This window comes from Carettochelys insculpta, chromosome 1 (genome assembly GCF_033958435.1).
Source record: "Carettochelys insculpta isolate YL-2023 chromosome 1, ASM3395843v1, whole genome shotgun sequence".
Classification (NCBI taxonomy): domain Eukaryota; kingdom Metazoa; phylum Chordata; order Testudines; family Carettochelyidae; genus Carettochelys; species Carettochelys insculpta.
The window spans coordinates 70,827,776-70,850,068 of NC_134137.1; positions in this window are offsets into that span (position 1 = coordinate 70,827,776).

Sequence of the window (22,293 nt, forward strand, 5' to 3'; positions counted from 1 at the left end):
TAGTGACTTAAATTACTGTGCTAGAATGGTTTTGAGGAAGCCTTGGGGGTTTAGTATAAACTTCAGAAATAAAAGGTATTTCATACTGGCATACTTCTAATGAAATTAAATGAGGGCTAATGGGTAGTGGTTGATGTGTGACGTTATATTAAATCCACAAGAGTGAGCTTTTAAAAGCCAGCCATTGATTGGTTGAAGGGATTAGTTCTGAGTCATTGGCTTCCAATATATCTGTTTTCTAATTGGCAGTGCTTGACAATATAATTGTGTGAAGTACAGTTATATGCAGAGGGGACTCTCGAGTTTACTTTAGCAAGTGTATGGACAGTCAGAAAAATAATAGTCTGGTAAGGCACAGGCAAATAGGAGAATTATTTAGAGATGACAGTATTTTATAAAATTCAGATCAACTAATACCCAAACATTCAGGTTGCATCTACACCGCTCCCCTACCCCTTCTGGAAGGGGCATGGTAATGAGTGCTGAAGAAGATACAAATGGGGTGCATATTAAATTATCTCATACCTCATTTTCATGTTCAGCTAACATTTGTGGGATTTCCTTTGGAAGGACCCTCGGGATCCTTCCAAAGGAGTCCTGTCTACACAGGAGCTTTTGCTTCCAGAAGAGGATCTTCCAGAAGTGAGATCTTGCAGGAATATGCAAATGAGGTGCAAGATATTTTAATCCATGCCTCATTTGCATCTTCCATCCACTCATTACCATGACCCTTCCAAAAGTGTGTGTGGGGGTGAGGGGGTTGTAGACACAGCCTCAGATAATTATGTAAAGGAAAGGGAGAAGAATGTTTGCAGAACAGAAGAATGGGGTATAAAAAGATAAAAGTGTGAAGCTTTATTACTATGTACTCTACAGTGTGCTCAGGAAGAAAGGCTCCCAGCAAGTGACAGTTTCTTTCCAGTAAGAATTTGGCTTCCAATGGTTGAGGAAGTGAAGAATGGTGAAAAAGAAAGGATGAACACACAGGCATGGGGTAATAAAACAGTGTACCATCTTTGGAACTTGGCTTGGATTAACAGCACAAGAGAAAACCTTTTCCCCATTTTATTGTATCTATGTCTCCGTCTCTGCTCTTGAATAATTTCACGTTACAACTTGCACTTTTTATATTCCATTGTACATTATGAGCCACCTAAGTTGACTTGGCCAAAATAAATGAGTGAGAAGGTGGGAAAGAGGCAGAGTAAACAAATACAGGAAAGAAGTTAAAACAGAAAACAAGGGCAAAGAAAGAGAAATTGCAGAAAGGAAAAGTAAACAGAACACCAAGGCAAAAAGAACACAAAAAGTATAGTTAAGTAAATAATGAGGAAAAAAGGGAGGAAAGGAAATCTTGGTGAGACAGAAGCCCGAAGAAATAAAAACATAATGGCTACGTCTACACTAGCACACTATGTCGAAGTAGCCTATTTTGATATAAGAACATCGAAATAGGCTACTTCTATGCATATCGTTTACACATGCTCCAGGGCTGGTGCCATCGATGTTCAATGTTGAAGTAGCAATGGAGAACGTTGAAAGGAGCTGCCCTGGAAGGAAATGCGGCGTGTCCACACACACAAGCACTCCCTGTCAAAATAAAGGGCCAGCAAAGCCCCAAGATGCTCCCTTAAAGGGCCCCTCCCAGACACACTCGGCCTGCACAGCATGAGATCCACAGAGCTGACAACCGGTTGCAGACCCCGTGCATGCAGCATGGGCCCGCAGCTGCAGCAGCAGCAGCAGCAGCAGCAGCAGCAGCCGCCGCCAGAAACCCTGGGCTAAGGACTGCTGCACCCAGCAACCACACAGCCCCGCAGGGGCTGGACAGAGCGTCTCTCAACCCCTCAGCTGATGGCCACCATGGAGGACCCTGCTATTTCGACATAGTAGGACGCAGATTGTCTACACGCGCCCTACTTTGGCGTTGAATGTCGAAGTAGGGCACTATTCCCATCTTTGGCTAGGAATAGTGATTTCGACGTCTCACTGCCTAACGTCGATTTCAACACTGAAATAGCTCACGGCACATGTAGATGTGATACATGCTATTTCGATGTTGTGCCAGCTACTTTGAAGTAGCCAGTTCGTGTAGACGCATCCATAATGAATAAATGAAACAAGAGAAAATCTGGAAACATAGGCAGAAAGCAGGAAAATGGTGGATAATAAGGAAGAAAGTTGATGAAAGGCTTGAGAATTATATAGTTGGTTATTTACAAAAAGTAATGTACATTTAAAGTTATTTTTCATGTTCTGGAGGGGTGAATGTTTTAATTTATACTAAACTATTTGGGACTGTGCAATTAAGTGGCCTGGATCCTGAAATTCAGTGTCAGTGAACCTTTAAATTCTTCCACTCTGGTCATTCAAAAGGCATTAGGTAAAACAAATAGCAAATTATTCGCTATTGTTCTTTAAGACACCCAGAATAGCACTAAAGAGTGAGAATGTGGGTGAACAAAAACATTGATCAATGATGCAGGTTTCTCTCTGCCTTCATTAAACAAGTGCAGCAGACAGCTAGTTTTTTTTTTTTTCAGTTCTGAATATGTTTCCAAATAAAATAGATATAAAATGAAGGTCTCTAGCATCCAGCGAGTTGCGCTATTTGTTACTCATAAGTCTTTGTGCAATCGCTGAATGTTGGTGAGCACATTCACAAATCCTGAAAGCTTCACAAACTTACTGACGTCACAATCATCTACTGGTCATTATTTTCATCTAACATTTTTCACTCATTTGTTCACAAACTACAGCTAAGGACATTGCTTAACAACTGAAACAGAGAGATGTTCTAGAGTAAATAGGCTAAATCCTTCAATTAGAAGATAAAATAATACTGCATAGATGTAGGTGATTGATTACACAGTATTAATATTAAACAGTGAACAATCAAAATAAAGATTTGAATGCATCCCATTTCCTAAACTGGAAGTTGGCCAATACTTATATAATGAATACATTTACAAAAATCAGGATTGGCTAAAAGCCTATTTCAAATCCCATTCAAATCAATGGAAAGATGCCAATTGACTTCAAACAGATTTTGGATCAGGCCTCCAAATACTCAACTAAACATTATTTACAAGTATTCTGACTAAGTGTAGTTGACCTGAGTAGTGAGGAGGCATGGCTTCCCTTGGATGCAGCTGTGGAGGGAATGCCAACTGATGGGTAGAGCCTGGAGAGCCACACCCCACAGGACAGGAAGAGGAATTATAAAAGGCTGGCCCAGCAGCTCATTTGGGATGGGGATTCTGAAAGAGTCAGATGTGTCTTCCCTACTGTTTGAGTGGCTTGCCAAGGAGAATTGTAGCTGCCCTGAGAGCCTGCATGAGTTTCCTGAGACCCCGACGACTGATACAGAGGAGCTGCTGCTGCTACCACTGCTCTTGGTGGTGTATCCTGGGACAATTCTCTGTAGATGGCAGTGGGTATACCTGAGGGGAAGAGTAGAAAGAAGACCAGGGAAATTAGGAAAAAACAATCTGGTTGAGGGCTGGTCTGATAAAATGCTGGTTTGTTGGGTGTTGACCCACACTGACCCAGTGGTGAACCTGGGCTGGACACAGTGGAGTTGATTTGGCTTATGTCCCTCCTGCCACCCAACCTGTGGGGTGGCAGTACTCCCATCACTAGGCCAAGAGACTTCCATTTTTCTCCATTCTGTTGAGCTCTGTTCTGCAAACACTTCCTGAGCCTCCTAGGTGGATTTGGGAGTTCATCCCCTTCTTGAGCCCTAATGACTTGTTGTCCTGCCCTGGCCAAGGGCGTGGGCTCATAGACTGCTGGGGCTCCACCTTAACTGCAGGCTAGGGCTCAGACCGTGTGCTGCCCCTTTCCCACTGAAAGGCTAGCTACATAAACTGATGCAGCTGTGCCTTAGTGCCGTCTAAAGGTCTGGTGGTTTATGTCCCACCCTACCCCACCTGAGAACTGGGCTGATACTTACTATAGCTCTGTCTGATTGCAGGCCAGAAACCTGACTGACTTCTGTCCCTCTCGACTTAAAGGCTAGGCCTTTGAGTACTGCTAATATCCCCCTTTTTTGTTTTGAGCATACTGCGAGGAGGTGTGGCCTCCCACAAAGGCAGACAGATGAATTAGTCACACCTATAATGCTCATACATGCATGATCACATTTTTGTGCTTGTAGAAATAAAAAGTGATAGTTATGTGTCCTCCCAAAAGATATCTTCTAACAAAATTACAGACATAACATCTCCTTCCCAACCTTTGCCTCTTTGATTCAAAAGGTAAAGTTTACTGTAAATTTAAAGTGAGGATAAACTCATTGCTCAGTGCCTACAGGCCTAAAGAAACATAAGTTTAATGACTACACTAAGGGCGTGTCTCCACTACCACCTTCCTTTGAAGGAAGGATGGTAATTAGGGTGTTGGGAGTTTACTAATGAAGTGCTGCTGTGCATAGGCAGCACTCCATTAAGCAAATTCAACCCCGTGGAAACTTTGCAGTTTTAAACTTCGAAGTACCGGCACGCGTCTAGCTGCAGCTCGCCGCTGGCACTTTGGAGTACCGGCGGGTGAGCTGAGGCTAGATGCATCCTGGTACTTTGAAATTTAAAACTTCAAAGTTTCCGCGGGGGCAAATTTGCTTAATGAAGTGCTTAATAAACTCCCAACTCCCAACACCCTAATTACCATCCTTCCTTCGAAGGAAGGTGGTAGTGGAGACAAGCCCTAAGAAAAACTATCAGGCTAACATAAGTAAATTTATGTTAACTCATCAGATTGCCTGACTTGCTAGATCGATCATGGCAATTGTTTTTAGTTTGTTTGTTCATTTGTTTAACAGTGAAACTTGTTCACTATCTCCAAATCTTTCCATGTTCATAAACAAACCTCAATTGCAGTTCATTTTCTTTCAGTTAGATTTGTAGTGCTCAGTATTTTCTAGTACTTTAGACATTGCAAATATTTGATTTTTCCTCCGAAAAGCCTGATATCTAATTGATCTTCATACAAAGAAAATGAAAAGATCTCGCACTAGACTTTATAGAACTCCTACAGTGATTAGTGTCCAATTCAAGATCTGTGACGAGAGGTTTCCTTTTAATTTGTGTAATGAAAATATATTCAGACTCTGGGTGATATCTATGAGGCCAAGTTATTTTACTAAACGGTGTTAACAAGTCTCCTTTAAGGATTAGGAAAAATCTATCAGAGGAAAGGATTGATTCCTAAGTGCCAGTATCAACTCTTGATATTTGTTTTATTATATATTTAAAGTATACCATCCAACAAGGATACACAAAAATTACCAAACAGATAGAGTAGAATAGTACAACTGTCATATCAGACAATCTTTGAAAGACCTCCCAATTTTTTTAAAACAAGTTGAACATACAGGCTATGGTTACACTGACACAAACCGTCAGCAGCAGCATGCAAATGGATGGTCTCAAAATGCAAATGGCTGCTCATTTGCATATTTACTTACCCACAGGCATAAGAGGCTGCCAACAAAGTGGGGGGTTTGCCAGCAGAAATATCTTTATACAGATTTTTTTATGCCACTGGCAGCGTCTGCTGATGAGCAAATGTGTAAATGAGCAGCCATTTGAATTTTGAGACAGCCCATTTTCATACTGCTGCTGGCAGTTTGGGTCAATGTAACCATAGCCACAGTCATTTCAAGAGTTAACGTATGAATTATAGTAGTATAAAATCAAAAAAAACCCTCACTCTGCTCCCATCCTTAAAAACCATTAGTGATTCATGAAGCAGGTCTTGAATTTTATTAAGCCATTTGTGATTTGCTTAGGAGCATCCCTCATTAAATAAAAATGACCCCGTTTTCATAGAAATGAATTCATCTTGCCAGCCTCCTGACTTTTCTTTAATTTCAGAAGAAACTGCTATTGCAAAACAAACATCTCCATCTGCTTTTGAAGCTTTTTATTTGGATTTCCTTTTGAAGTTCATCACTGTATTAGGGTTCATCAGTATCTCTGAGCTCACTTCAAAGCGACTGGCTTTTGTCCAGTTTTCTATCATGTCATTACAGCTGTAGAAATAGGGTGGAAAAGTATTTTTAATTATGATGGAATTTTTAATTTATTAGAAACCCAACAAAGGATCTGTTCAAATAATTTGACTTGCATAGAGCTCAAGCCAATTCTCTGACAAATCAGAAGAAATTAAAAAATTATTGACAAAAAAAAATCATGCACATTAGTTGATTGGGGGAAAAAGCTATGTTGACTAGTTCCAAATTTTATCTCTTGGTGGTCACTCTATAATGAGTAGGCATCTTCTTGTCACCCTCCTATTCATATACAATGTTGATAGCTTGGATCTGACACAACATGAAAAAAAATCAGTATGAGAGCAACATTTTCTGTTGCCTACAGTAGAAGAAATCACTAACTAGTTAACAAAAGCTACTATTCTGACTGTGGTAGATACCTGATTTTGATAAATACACTGGAAAGACAAAAGTTAGCTGTCCCCCACATTGGACTGTTTTCCCAAAAAGGAATATAATATATATCTATATCTATGTCTGTACGTATGTCTATCAAGATGCTATATATTGGCCAGACACTCATCATGAACTTGGGGAAATGGAACAATCTTGCAACAAATGTTAAACCTGCAAAGACAAAAGCAGCATTGCTACCACATGAAGCCCCATACAAACTGTGGCATGAATCTCTTTGGCCTCATCTACACAGAAAGATTCTGTTGACAGAACAGCCCTTTTGTCAACAAAACTCTCCGGGTGTTTACACGGCTAATGTGCTTTGTCAAGTGTTTGTCGACAAAACTCAGCTTTTCAGTTGGCAGCGTTTTCCCTGTTACCATTTTGGAATAGTGCATCTGTTGACAGTGTTTTGTGAGAGTGCCCATGTAGACAGTTCTGTTGACAGAGAGGGCTCCTGGTTCCACAGACAGACCTGTTTATAGAGCTTCTGGTCAGCCATTCTGTCAAGAGAGGGCAGGGCTGTGTGGCTGCTCTCTTTTGAAAGAGAGGATTCCTCTTTGAGACGCTTTTATGTGTAGATGCTATCTATCGATAGAGAAACTGCTGAGGTTTCTTTGTCGACAGTGACTTCTGTTAACAGAGGCTGCCTGTGCAGAAGTAGCCTTTGAGTTTTAAAGTACATATGAGGGATTTTTTAATTATGATTATTTGAAAAAATAATCTGTTTGCTTCAAGACATCACAAATGCATGTGTCATCAGACACTGTATGTGAATGTTTGAAAGGTATGTCATACATGAAGAATGCTCTCATTGGAATCAGGTTTTCTTCAGACGTTTTAAAACTTTAAATAAATGGTGAGACTTAATTCACGAAACACGCAGTCCATTATTTCAGTAATTGAAAAGAATAGTTGAGGCAAGATCTCAAACTGTAAAAAAGAATCTTAAAATAAATCTTGGATAATGCAGATCTAATGTTAGATCGTAGGAATACAACCATGGAAAATATAGGATCACCTGCTCAATTTCTCATTCTATCTATCTATCTATTTCTCAAAATATCTAATAGTAGATTGCCAATTTCATCCCGGTTGTTGAAACACAAACAAATACAAACAAAAAATATAAACAAGCCTAAAATCAAGATAAGCAAAAGAACTATTTCTTTGACAAAGGTGCAAACCCTTTATAAGCCCTTTATAAACACTAGAGAATGGGGAGACTTCTTGGATTATCAAGAAGGAGCATGGAAATCTGCAAACACAGCTGTGACTCCAAGATCCTGTCTTGAGACAGAGAAAGGAAATGGAATGGGAACTCATACAATTGCTGTCATCCCTCCAAACTGGAAGTAAGTCCTTATTGGTGCAGAGGCTTCTTCAGACTTTAGCTCAACAGATGCCTGGACACCCAAACTGTAGTGGGTAGTCGTCAAACCCAGTCTCTGACACTCTGTAGCACCAGTGTTTCTCCCTACTCTGCTCTTGTATCTGCGCCAATCAAAGTGCTTGCTTTCTCCACCATGTGTGATAAGACAGGGCTTCTCCCCAGACACCAAATGGCTGTCATGCCCACAAGGATCTTCCAGGCACTTTTATTATCAAATTTAACAAACATATATAACAGTTCCTCAGCTCATCTTTCCCAATCTCTCTCTTCTGCCAGGGGATTATAGCAATCCTGAAGCTTTCTTATCCTCTCTCATCCTCACTTTACAAAATAGGTACATGCCTCCTGAATATCCCCTTTTACACTTCACAGGCCAGGTGCATCCCTGACCCAGTAACTGGCCCATGTGGGACCACCTTCTCTGGCCCAGGGCCATTGGACTTGTGGCAGATTCAGGAACCGGCCACCACGTGACCGATATATAGCATTAGCTTTGGATGGCCTTACTGAAAATAGCCGGGAATAAAGCCTTTCATCTCTGGTTCTGATGAAAATTCTTCAATAAAGTCTCCCCGTTCCTTTAAGCAAATGCATTTTTTACAGTTGTTACAACTCTAAAATGCTTACATCCACTTCAGGCTTCTGGGGGATTAATATTCCTTCATTTGCACATGCATCTATCAGAGCTAGATATAATAACCCATTTTCCTAGTGTGGCAGGGGTGGTTCAACCCAAGTTCACTAATGGCACAACATGGAAGTATGGGAAATAAAAAAAATCCTTCTGCATGGCCTGTAACAATACAATCATCTTGACAACCACAATATGCTCACTCAGAACTTTGACAGAGTCATTTCCAGGTTCTTTCTGACCATTCTCAGAGAGGGCAAAACCAATGGTGATCACAGCAAAGAGATCACAGAAAAGACAATCTCCCTGTCCACCTTTACTATTAAACGCATTGAAAGCTATATGTATACAAGCCAAATGAGCCAGCCTCCCTGTTTGGGTGGACAGGCTTCAGTTACAAGGGCTTGTGCTAATGTTCTAAAAACTGTTGTACAGCCAGTGTTTAGAAGCTGTAAGCCGAGGCAGGAGTTTTACTCTGATGCCTACAGACTGGGGCTGGACAGCAGCCGGAGTTGCAGCTTCAAAGTGCTGTCTTCACATTTATTTTTAGTGTGCTGTCCCAAGTTGCGAGACAGATTACAGAGTTTTGTCAATGAAACAGCCATTTTGTTGACAAAACCCATGGAGCATGCAGATTGTGAAGTGTGTTCTGTCGACAGTAAGATGACAGAAAGCAGTGCTTTTGTTGACAGCAATAACCCTTTTGCCTTGAGGAAGAACACTGCTGTTGGCAGAGATCTAGTGAAAAAATGCCAATCTGGATGTTCCAGGGGGGCTTTCTGTCAACTGAAAAGTCCTTCAGCATGCTGTGCTGCTGCCCTGGTGCACAACATGTCCACAGAAACCAGCGCTCTATGGTTCCTGCCTCCAGCCATTTTGAAAGCTTCAGGGAGCCCAGAAAAAACCCGTGGCAGAAAGCTGAGAGTATGTGAGCAGGAGAGCTAGAGGCTGCTGTTAAAACCCATTCACAGCCACACCTTGCTGGACATCATACCCCATGGCAGACCAACAGTGAGCACAAGATACTTCAGGGCCCTCAGAATAGCCTGAAGGGTCCCCAGGATTCAACCTGGGGCTCCAAGAGGTGAGTCCCCACTTGGAGTGGTGTTGAGATTCAGATCCCTTTGTACTTGTGAGGGGAGGAGGAAACCCTCCTTGACCCTAAAGCCAGGCAGCAGAATGCTGAAATATACAGCAGGATGGCCACTGCCCTGGCTGAATGGGGCCAACCCCAGCATACCATGGAGCAGGTCTGGACGAAGATAAAGGAGCTGAGGCAGGGCTTCATCCAGGCCCAAGATTCTGCCTGATGCTCTGGGTCAGGAGCAGTAACCTGTCCATACTATTGGGATCTCAAGAGCATACTAGCAGGGAGGGACAACCCCCCCCATGCCTGATCATCAACACAGTGCTTGAGGACCGCCCCTCCCCACTGCAGCAGGAGCCCCCACAGAAGGAGGCATCTCAGCCCCAACCCAACCCAGAGCCAGAGCCAGAGCTGGATTCAGAGGCCAGCAGCCTTGTGCTAGTCTTGGACATGGTCCCCGGCAGCCTGGCCACCTCAGAGGTATCATCAGAGTTGGGCAAGGTAACCCACATGTCACACACCCCAGGGCATGGGAGGTGGGCACAGACCAGACTGGGTGTGCTGAGACCATCACTCGGCCAGCTTGGGTAGAACCTTGGAACCATGTGTAGCAGTAATGTGCACCACCCAGTCACAGCAGACAGCCCCCAAACACAAGCAGGCTCCCACTGCCAGGCTCTCAGGAAGCTGGGTGAACGTCAGGCCCTGAGGAGGAGTGGGGCTTTCCAGCACTTGCCATGGCTGGAAGCAAGCTAGCTACAACGGTGCCGTCTTCACCCCAGACAGACCAAGGAGTGGAGCAAATGGCACTCAGGCTTGCCCACAAGTGAGATGCAGCACTTGCTCCCTTGATCCTCAGGTGTGTGTGGGGGCCCTGGGGAGAGCAAGGCTCATTTGCCACCTATGATGGGACTCCTCTGTGTCTATACACACCCTTTGGCTGCTAGACTGTAGAGCGGGGTTGGGGGTAGTGGACAGCACAGTCCTGGAGGCATGGTGGAGCCCCCATATGGTAGGACCTGTTGTGCTGGCCAGACATGGCTTTGCTTTCAGAACATCATCGTCCCTCAGCCTTAAGTGCTGTGTGGCATGAATGACTCACCATCTTCCTCCTTGTCTTCCTTACAGCTGGACACGCACTCTCAGAGGGCCAAGACACCTCCATCTTGCCACCAGGCTGAGCCACAGCCGCCGAGTCACAAGGCCAAGCCCACAGCTTGAGGGGCCATTGGAAGATGTATGAGAAACTCCAGAGGGCTATCCAGGGCACAATGGAATGCCTGCTCAGAGCTGACATGGAGTGGCAGTCAACAAATGAGCTCAAGTCCCACTTTCACGAGTGTCTGGAGAGACATTCTGTCCCAGCCACCTATGGCTGCCCCACCATACAACACCTGCTGGCCTTCCCACACAACATCCTGGATCCCTGCCTGATCTCTTGGGCAATGGCCATAGGCCCTCCCCTGATACCAGTCCTTCCATGCCCCCCCAGATGCCTTAGGCCTCCCCTGTTGCCCCTGCCCCCATGACACCTCTGACCCAATGGTTCCCCTGCTTGCCCTACGCACACAGACCCTGCTGCAGCCCCTCCTGACCCACAGCTCCCCTCGGTCCCAGCTCCAGCCCAGCCTCGACTGGAGTCCCAAACTGATGGCGAGAGGTGATCCTAAGGCTGACACCACTCAGAGTCCTGTTCCCCTTTGGGTTCATGGCCACCCCTGCTGTGAGGCCACCCCCCCCGGCACTGGCAGTAGGGCTGTGTGAGAGTGGGATGGCACATTCTCCCAGGGAGAGAGCTTCCCCCTCACCCTAACTTCACCTCTTGCACTCCTGATCCTGCCTCCTGAGGTTTCTCCTTTAGTGGGATGCCCACTTCTCATGCAGGGACTGCTGCCCAAGAGTGCATTACATCCATGAGGAGGACCCTGACAGTGGACTTCTGCATGTCAAACTGGTTGCCCACCAAGTGGTAGCTGTCAGGGATGGCAAGCTTCCAGGGGGTGATTGTGACCAGCTTCTCCACAGGGATACTGTGCCACAGCTGGGTGTCTTATCTCCACAGGGCAGGGGCAAGCCAGGCACAAAGCTCCAGAAGGGTAACCTTCCACATTCAAAAGCTCTGGAGCCATTGATGGTCCTTCTGGTGCTCCATAACCAGCCAGTCTGACCTGGTGCAGTGCCTTCAGAGCCACCTGTGCACCCAGAGGGGAGGGGATGCACGTGAATCCTGCTGCCAAGATGCCATCCCTGGCAGCCATCTTGGACTCACCTTCAGTGAGGAAGATGATAGCTGTTAGAAAGTTCAGCAGGTGCTACAGAATCTCAGTGTGGGGCCACTGCAAGCCCTGTTACACAAGACCCACTTCTGTACTGTTGCTTATACAGTGTTTGCCCATTACGTTCCCTCTCTTTGAATTCTGATCTCAGAAAAGACTCTTTGCTCAGAGAGTTTGAAAGTCACCTGAAGGCTTTCCTATTTAATATGGTATTAACTGAAGTACCATATAACCTCTTGCCTGATATGAAGTTCTTTGAGATGTTTCCACAGTAAGTGCTTGCAACTGCAATTGTGTTTTATTCAATAGATCTTAAAATAGCACATTATGTTATATGTACAACATAGTTTGATTTTAGGTTTGGTTTTAGGAAGAATGGGCTTTTGAAGTCAGGGGGGCCTTTGGAAAGACGCCTGGCTACATGGGCGGTGTGCGTTCCAAAAGCGGCACTTTTGAATTGAGCGCAGCCACAATTTTGCTAATGAAGTACCGCATATTCACATCAGCACCTCACTGGCATCTTCTGAACTCCCTCATTAACATGTCCCTTCTCAATGGGAGGGTTAGTGTGGCCACAGCCTGTGAGAGCACGTCCCAGTGTATGCAGAAGGAATCAAAATATTAACTTGAGGATCAGGCTTAGGAATCCTGACATAGTCTTCTGCATTCAGTGGGGTCTTTCCACTGACTTTAATAGGTTTTTATATGAGGCCATAAACTCATTTACCACTTGGGATAAATGGCCAGTGGAATCACTGGACAGTCACTGCAGCAAAGATATCATGAGGATCTCTGGATAGGGTGTAGGTGATAGTCTGCTGGGGCATGTCTTCTAAACATTGCAAATCTATATGGAAATGCTGAGCTGTGACGAGTGAACCCAGTCACCTGTTAGCATACCATGTTTAATTTACTAGTTTAGTCAACTAACAAAGTGACTATTTCTTCTTTTATATTGTCCTTACTTTTTGGTTTTTGTTACAGATCTGTCTTAATATGTGCCTTCTGAGGGAAAAAAAATTCATTACCTTCCTATGTGTGATACTTTTTTCACCATGCTTCAGTACACAATCTCCAATTGCTTTCCTCTTTACATCCAATGGCACATTTTATTTAAACTCATAAAAAGCTCAGCATAAAAAAGGTGGTTTTGACAGATGCTTTAAACAAAACAAAAGACAAATCCAAAGGATTTCATGAGTTATTACTCAATGTTCTGTTTATCTATTAATGATGTCTTCCACTTGTTCACCTTATTTTCTCACTACAGTTGTTTTAGCATTGACATGTGCTATGAATCAACATAGAAGAATAAGCAGTAATGGAATGAGAGAGAGAAAAAGTGAAATATAATGAAATCTATTAACAAAATAACTTAGTCATTCAGCTAGTGAATACTGAAAACTTCCAAGATTCAGTGCAGCAAATGCCAAAACTAATATTAAAGCACTGTTATGTATTTGACACTGCAAAAAGAACGTAAATATACATGTAAATGTTATGCTAATGATTTTAAATAAACCTAAAATCAAAGAAGAAATCACTGGAATAGCTTCCACTAACCAAACAAGAAATTATAACAAATAATACCATGTCAATGCTCCAGTGCTGTAATGATTTTAAATTAGAAAAGCAGCATTTACAGGATAGGTTGCTCATTTAACATTTTTAGGGGCTGTCAATAAGATCACTTGTGGCATGAAATAGCCTATTTATTTTGATTAAAGGAAATTACCTCAATGAAAATGCTCTTGAACAAATACAGCAGGAGTTCCTAACTTATTCAATGTCTACCACATTCCCACATAAGAGTCTACAGGAGAAGCAAACAATACTAGAAGATACGAAAATGTCAATGCAGTCTGTAGAGAGCCTGTTCAGATTACTGAGGAGTTCTGTTCTACAAAGGTTGGGAAGTTAAAGATCTGATTAGGTGCACTGTTTCCAGTTATTTACAATGTGTGTTTGATGGACAGAACCAGTGCTCTCACTTACTGAAATGAACTTTCTAATGAGCCATGCTGACTTGCGCAGATATCAGATAACGCTTGACAAAGGTTAGCTCTCTCCCTCCCTCCATCTCTCTCTCTCTTTCTTCAAATGCATAACTCATGTCTTCAGCCAGGAAATGCGCACTGAAAACATATGGAGGCAAGAAAATTTTAATTTATGAGAAAAATTATGATGGTTGTAATAGAAACTATGCATTCTCAAAGGCCACTGTACAAAACAGAAATGCATTATGCTTAGGCTATGTCTACACTAGCCCAAAACTTCAAAATGGCCACGCAAATAGCCATTTTGAAGTTTACTAATGAAGCACTGAAATACATATTCAGAGCCTCATTAGCATGCCGGCAACCGCAGCACTTTGAAATTGCCGTGGCTCGCTGCTGTGCAGCTCGTCCACACAGGGCTCCTTTTCGAAAGGTCCCCGGCAACTTTGAAATCCCCTTATTTATCAGCAGATAGGAATAAGGGGATTTCAAAGTTGTCAGGGTCCTTTCAAAAAGGAATATGTATTTCAGCCCTTCATTAGTAAAGTTTGAAATGGCCATTTGCTTAGCCATTTCGAAGTTTTGGGCTAGTGTAGACATAGAATAAGTATAATGCATTTCTGTTTTGTACTGTGGCCTTTGAGAACGTATAGTTTCTATTACAACAATCTTAATTTCTCATGTTAACTATAAATTAAATTTTGGGAAATTTTTTTGGGAAGAAGGGGCCTCCGGAAGGAGGACTTCCTTCCAGAAGTGCCCCCGGGGCTACACTTCTACACAACGTTTTGAGTCCGAAAGTGGTCTTCTGGACTCCAAATCACGTGATGTTATGCTAATGAGGTGTGGGGAATTTGCATCTGTGCCTTATTAGCATCTTTCGCTCTGGGTATTAGCATGCCACTCAGAAGTGGACTGTGTAGTAACAGCCTTTGATTTTGGGATCACTTATTTGATGGCAGGTCCAGCCAAAGAGTTTGCACAGCCAAAGGCAGAACAGTGCCAGCAGGTTCTTCGGGCAGGGCCCAAGGTGGCACACTGACAGTGGACCCTAGCTGATTGGAATGCAGGACCCAGAAGGTGTGGGTCCCAAGGAAACCTCCTTGCTTGCCTTGCCATAAGGCTGGACCTATTTTGTAGGTCTTAGATGATGAAATACCATCCTGTGTTGAATCCTCAAATGATGACACAGAGCTTACGATTTGATCCAGAAAACATTTGGTGGTTGTTTAAATTATGGAAGCCTTCATGAGGTGCCCTATGGGCAGCAGTTTTCATCTACAACCTGCTCCTCCTAAACTTCCTAACTAAGGCTTGCAAGAGGATCTTTAGGGATGCTATCCTCCTTTAGTTCCTGTGCCAGAGTATTCTTCCCAACCATACACAGAACTTTTAAATTCCCTGTACTCTGCTCTCACCCATTAATTACAGGACAGAGCATGGATAAGAATCTCACTTTTAGTGTCTGTGTTTGAACACTTCCAATATAAAAAATAAATAATCTAATATAACTGATGTTTTACTTCCTACTTCAGCAAAGTATTTAAGTATGGGCCAAACTTTAATGCTATTTTGAAGTTAATGGGCCTATTTGTGCTGTAAGTAAGAAAAACCTGTTTAACTGTAGCCTATATGCACACTATATTTTGTAAATGATTGACTACATTTATGTTTCAGGCTGTTGAATTTGATGGTAGTATTTCTACTGAATTCATCAGGTATTGCATAAAAATTCCGGCCTCATTCTAGTCAGATCTATTCTACTTGTGAAGTGCTTATCACCATAATATCTTAATCACATATATTTGTTTATAGTGGTGTAAATCAGGAGTAACTACCTGACATTAACAATTACCATGGTATACAACTTGCATAAATGGCATCAGACACATTCCCATGCTGCCTATCAAAGTTATGTGAATAATAGATACGTATTTGCACAAGTGTCCATTAGAATTATTAACTGAACTTTTTTAAAGTTTTACTAACATCTTTGTACCTAAAGGTATTACAAGGAATGAATTTTACTAACAAGTTCTGAGAATTCAAGGCAACTGTACCTGAATTCCAACTTCACAATCTATCAAGACTTCCCACTCTAGACTCCCACTTTTCAGCTGTCATCTCTCTCAGGCAGAGACACATCTTTCCCTCCTGACTTATGTGTTTTTCCAAGCTTCTGAATCGTCTCCTACAGTATGTTATTCCCAGGAAGCCACACTACCTAAGCAAGTTGTGTCCGCACTTTGCTTTCTGTTTGATGACTATGAAAACCTGTAACTGCCAACAGTTACAATTTATAACACAACTCTTTATAACAAAAAGTCCTGTGGCACCTTATAGACTAACAGATTTTAGAGCATAAGCTTTCGTGGGTAAAGACTTGCCTTGTCAGATGCATGAGACAAAACGGGTCTTTACCCACAAAAGTTTATGCTCCAAAATATCTGGACTTCTTGTTGCTCTCGAAGATGCAGACTAACATGGCTACCTATCTGATACTTGTCAACCCTTCATAAGTGAGCACTCACCTTTGTAAGATGAGACCATTGAATGATAAAATAACCTATACATATGGGCTGCGTATACATGGATCTGTAGTACTAGCAGGTTCTTGGAAAAGAGCAGTTTAGCACTTGGAAATGGCTGCTTATTAGTATAATCATTCAGTTAATTAGCATAGCCATGAAAGATCTCCTTGTGGACAGATGCTGCTGCCAGCAGTAAACAGGCTGTGTAGGCTTGCCTCTGTCCAGCAAAAACCCACTCTGTCACCGGCTTCTTACTCCTGAAAAAAATCTACATGGCCTGTTTACTGTCGGCAGCAGCATCTGCAAGGAGGGAGATCTCAAGCGGATATTCTAATTGGCTGTGCAATTACGCTAATGAGCAGCCATTTGCAATTGCAAGACTGCTTATTTCCATGAAGCTGCAGGCACTACAGGTCCATGTAGACCCAGCCATGTTGACAAGATTACCAGAAATCACACTCCAACTCAAACAAGGTATCCAAAACTGTGGTTACCTGCTCATGACAGCCTTAGCTCAGAACATGAACACCCCTGGTCAACCTTTCCTTTGTACAGTTTAGCCCTTCAGTCTTCAGATTCCACAATCAGATAATGGTCTTCTCCTCAGGGGATCACTTCAAAAGACCTTTGCTTAAATGGGTTTTGCATAAATGGAAGTGGGAAATTTAAATTCACCTGCCTCTTGAGAAGTTACATGTGTTAAACAAGCCATTCACACACCTCAAAGCCACTTACACTTAATTCAGTAATGCCTCCAACAGATGCGACATGAAATTGCTCTGTCACTGAAATGTTTGTAAGAAAATGAATTTAGAAGCCTCATATACTTTATCAGGTGTGAATGTTCTCTTTTGAAATGATATAGAATCACTGAACAGAAATCTTACCATCTGATTTAGCTCACCAACAACTAACCACATGGCTTATATTATGTCATGGGTCACCAATTCATAAAGAAAATTATACACAATGATATTTGTCTTAAAATATGAAGAACTGTGATTTATACATGAATACTTTGAGCACAGAAAAGTTTAGATTGAATAAGTGATTTCACACAGATGAGTCACTCGTGCAGTTTAATGTCTTGGCTCCAATTTTCCCTTACTGTCTTGGGCATGCATGTAAGTTTACCACATACTGATAAGTGGACCCCTCAACTCATTACATGCCAAGCAGGGACCCTGCATTTTGGCATTTGGGCTTGAACTCTCTGATACCATATCTTCACTCCTGTCATTACCTGAACTAAATAGATGAAAACTATGCCTACCTCTTCTACTGTCACATCAAATTGTCAGTGCAGATATATCCTACATAGTACTCTGCTTGGCTTTCTCAGCAAGAAACCTGGAAAACAGTTAGATGGCCATCCTTGTGTTCTGAAGATCTGTTACCACTTGATATTCTCCAAGAGGTCTGTTTCATCTTGTGCCTTTGGGAATCTGTTGATGCTGTTCATCTTTTCCTCACCAACTACAATTGTGGTAAGTTATCTGCCCTTTAAAGGTAAATTTGTATGTTATTGGTCTTGATCTGTTCATAGCTTGTGGCCCAAGTATCTGATGTTCCTTATTCTCTGTAATTTCTTACTTATACTTGACCATTGGGCTTATCATCCCCATTCCATCTTTTCGCTTAATTTGTGGTTTTCAATGCCAAAAAACAGACCTAATTTTAGTTCTCTTGCTCATTGTCAAAAAGATTAGGCAAATACTTCTCTGTCCCTCAATGATGGTTTACATTATTGAAAACATGACTGATAGATGTGCTATGGCTGTCAGGCATTCCCTTAGGTCAAAGTAATGACTATCCCTGCTTGAACTGGTTGATCTTATACCTGTATTATGCTTCCACAGTTTTAAGAGCAAAGTTGGATACAGACTGTGAGTTTAAGAACAATTGACCTCTCAGTAGCAGATGAAGTTGGCCATGGAATATCATTGGAAAAAAATACTGTATACAAGAAACATGTTCATTTTGCTCTAGTTTAAAATTGTATATTTTTGTCTTTTCCCAACACTGTCTTCTATACTTTGTATAATTTTATTCATATTTTATAAGTTAGAAAGCAATAATACATTCAAATCTTTCTTCTCTTCTACCAAGCATGAATGTAATGAGATAATTATTCTTATATGGAAACCTGGGTGACACTGTTTAATCATGGATATTTAAACTCAGTTGGATCATCATTGCTGATGTCCATTTATAATTGAACTTGGCACAGGTACAATAATTATAAAGGGTATACCTTGGAGCAATGTAATATTATATATCCTGATCTTCCACAATTACTTTAAAAGGCAGATTATAACAGCCTAACCTCAAAATAAGCTATACAATTTATGCTATGCAGATAGCATAGCTTATTTCAAGTCAAATTTGAAATAGGCAATTTTGGCAGGTGGTGCCATTTAGACAGTGTCACTTGTCAAAATAAAGTGCTATTTCAAAACATCCCTTACTCCTCCTGTAATGAGTTGTACAGAGATGTCAAAGTAGTGCACACCCATTATTTTAAACAATATTTCAAAATGATAAGCGTGTTGCATAGCTGTGGGGAAACCATTTTGGGATACCGCTGTATCCCAAAATAGCTCCTGTCATGCAGACATAACCAAAGTGGCCTGTGTTTGCTTGACTCTCCAATATGTTGATGTGACAGACATTCATGCTAGAAATCCCAGTTAGAAAAGGTATAACAATCCATAATTTGTGACTGTTACATAAGGTGCTTAATATTATGTAACTACAGTTTTTTTTTCTTCATGTTACTCATGTTTTGTTTTAATATTTTCATAACCTGTGCTTTAGGAGCTTCTGCCTAAATGCCCTACACTGTATGAACAATGACTGCCTGACAACTTCAGATGGTATCTCTTTTTGGAAATATGTTAGCCTGTTGCCGCTGTTATTTTGAGACAATATGGTGCTGCCACTGAAAAGTTGAACCTCTTCTGAGGGCTCAAATGAGCCAAGACAAGGTACAAGTGACCCAAAGTCACTTTGACACACTCAGTACAGAATTTCTATTCCCTTGGGAGAGAGAACCTCACTATTTGGTACGTGAGTGTATACTCCAAGGACATATTTGCACACTTCTGCTTCCTCTGCATTAGCCCTCTGTATTTGAAATTTCATGCTGTTCTCCTGGGTTCTGAGTGCTGCTGTTGTGCCTCTCCTGAATGCATTCTCTCTCAGTGATTCACTTCCTAAGACAACTGCACACACATTAAGAAACTAGTCTGAAACTCTCAATATGGCTTTATTACTCCTGTATTTAATGCCAACCCACTCCCCGCACACACACACATTATTGTCCTTTTACTTTTACCTTAGTGCCTAGATTGCCCAAAATTAGATTCATAGAATCTAGGGCTTGGTCTACACTAGGCAGGTAAGTTGATTTTAGTTAGACAATTGCATATTGTGGTGGGGTCTCCTGCCCTGCCTTGCTCCTGAGGATCCCAGAATCACCCCCAGAACTCCACAGACCAATCAGGCCTCTGAAGCCCACCCACTCCACCAAGCTCCAGGCCAGGTCCCTGTTGGTGGTGAATGTGAGACCCTAGCCACCCAACTCAGTGGGGATCCCCTCCACAACACATTGAGTACCTGGGTTACCTTTTCAGTTCCCCTGCCCTGGGCTGCTTCCTTCCCCATTCTTGGCATGGCCTGTTGCCTCCACTCAGGTCTCACCCCCTTCAGCTGCACCAGCTGTGGACTGCTGTTCTGGTGAGGGCTGCCACCACTGTCACTGCTGCCATCAGGCAGCTGTGATAGCAGCAGCAGTGAGAGTTACAGTTGCTGCTGCTGCCTGGTCAGTCATCATGGTTGCACCTCAGATGGCTGCACTTCCTGGATTTCTGCAAGAGCTCCTTACCCACTGCTGGTCAGCCCCAACTGCCAGCCTTCTTCAGCCTTCATACCTGGCCTACAGTTGGAGCATGCACACCAGGGCTTTTCCAGCCAATGGGCCTGGCTGTCAACCCCCTGCTCAGTGTGGGGTTGGTATGACCTGTCACACCCCTGCTCAGTGTGGGATTGGTACACCCCATCACACATATGGCAATTGTGTAGCTTGAATCAATTTATCTGCAATCAATTTACCTTGACATCCTCCCAAAGGAAGGTCAATGGGTGAGTTTACCCTGTTGACCTCCCTTACTCTTTGCTATACCAAGGAGTACAAGGGCTGACTGCTGAACCTGATAGGTTGATTTTGCATCTAGACCATCTCTGACAGGTGTTTATCTATCCTGCTCTTAAAAATCTCCAATGATGCAGATTCCACACAATTCCCAGGCAAATTATTCTTATATTTTACAACCCTCACATTTTTCCTGATGTTGATCATAAACATCCCTTGCTGCAATTTAAGACCATTACTTATTATCTTAGCAGTGCCCCTTTTCCAGGCCCTGCTACATGGCTGTTCTAGAAAGAAAAAAAGGAGATAGTCCCTGTTCATAAAAGCTCATCATTTAACAACTGAAGGCTGGGAGAAAGGAATTGTTATCATCCCCATTTTAAAGATTGGCAATTGATGGATCTGGAGCAACTTTCAATGGGGCTTAGGAACTTTTGAAAATGCTGCCATAATTCATTTACTATAAGACTGTTATTCTAATTAGAAAAAAAAATTACTGATTTATACAAGATATTTTGAAAATCAAGCTACAATCTTGTCCTTTTTCTGCACTGAAATATTGTGCAGGGGAATGCAAAAATCATTTTTGAAGACTGCTTAATGCATTGCATTTCTTTTTAGATAGCAGCTTCTGTCTGTGAATGTTATCGTTCCTGAGTTCATTGCATTTCACTTCTGTAGATTGAATTCCATGAGCCACTTTTCAGCCTATAAGCATTTTCTATCCAAGTCCTCTTGAATGAGTTAGCTATGTTATTCTATATGTAATGCTACTGCAACAATTTTATGTCAGCTTCAAATGTGGAAATGTTTGAAATTTTCCCCAGCTCAAGATCATCTATATAATAAGCAACCAAAAAGTGGTCTTAACATAAAAATTGGGAAATATTTACTAATTAAAATAAAATTTCTATTTTCCTACTTTTTGCCTGTTGAATGAGAGGGAAAATACGATCCGTATTCATTGAATAGCTGCAATTTTAAGTTAATGTGAATTTGCACATCAAATAAACTTCTGGAAAAAACAAATTTGCTCCATTGCTGTGGGTGAAATTTAAATGAGGGACTGTGGGAATGACATGGTTCTCAAAATCCAAGAACTTGATGAAAATGCATACTTTTAAGCACCTAGGAAAATCAATTTGAAATTGTAATGAAGCCTCCCATGTCACTTACGGACTCTCTCAATTGCTGCAAATTGGACCCAGCCCTAGTTTCCCAGTTCTGCCAACACTGATGCATATTCTTACTTTTAAGTACATTTCCAGTGTTGCTACACACACACCTCCTAGCGCTGGAAGAGACCTTGGAAGGTCATCTAGTCCAGTCCCCTGCCCTCTTGATAGGGCCAAGCACCATCCCTGACACCTATTTGCCCCAATCCCTAAATGGCCTCCTTGAGGCTTGAACTCACACCTTTGGGTTTAAGCAGGCCAATACTCAAACCCCTGATCTGTCTGATTACAGAATATTAGAGGGAAAAGGTGGATGAGGTATTGAAGAGTCGTTAGAGGAGGTATTGGAACAAATATATAAACATAATGTTAACAAATCACCAAGACCAGATGGCATTCATCCAAGGATTCTGAAAGATCTCAAATGGGAAATTGCAGAACTATTAACACTAGGTTGTAACCTGTCATTTGGATCAGCTTCCGTACCTAATGACTGGAAGACAGCTATTGTGACACCAATGCTTAAAAAGTGCTCTAGAGGTGACCCTGGCAATTACAGACTGGTAAGTTTAACGTCAGTTCCGGGCAAATTAGTTGAAACA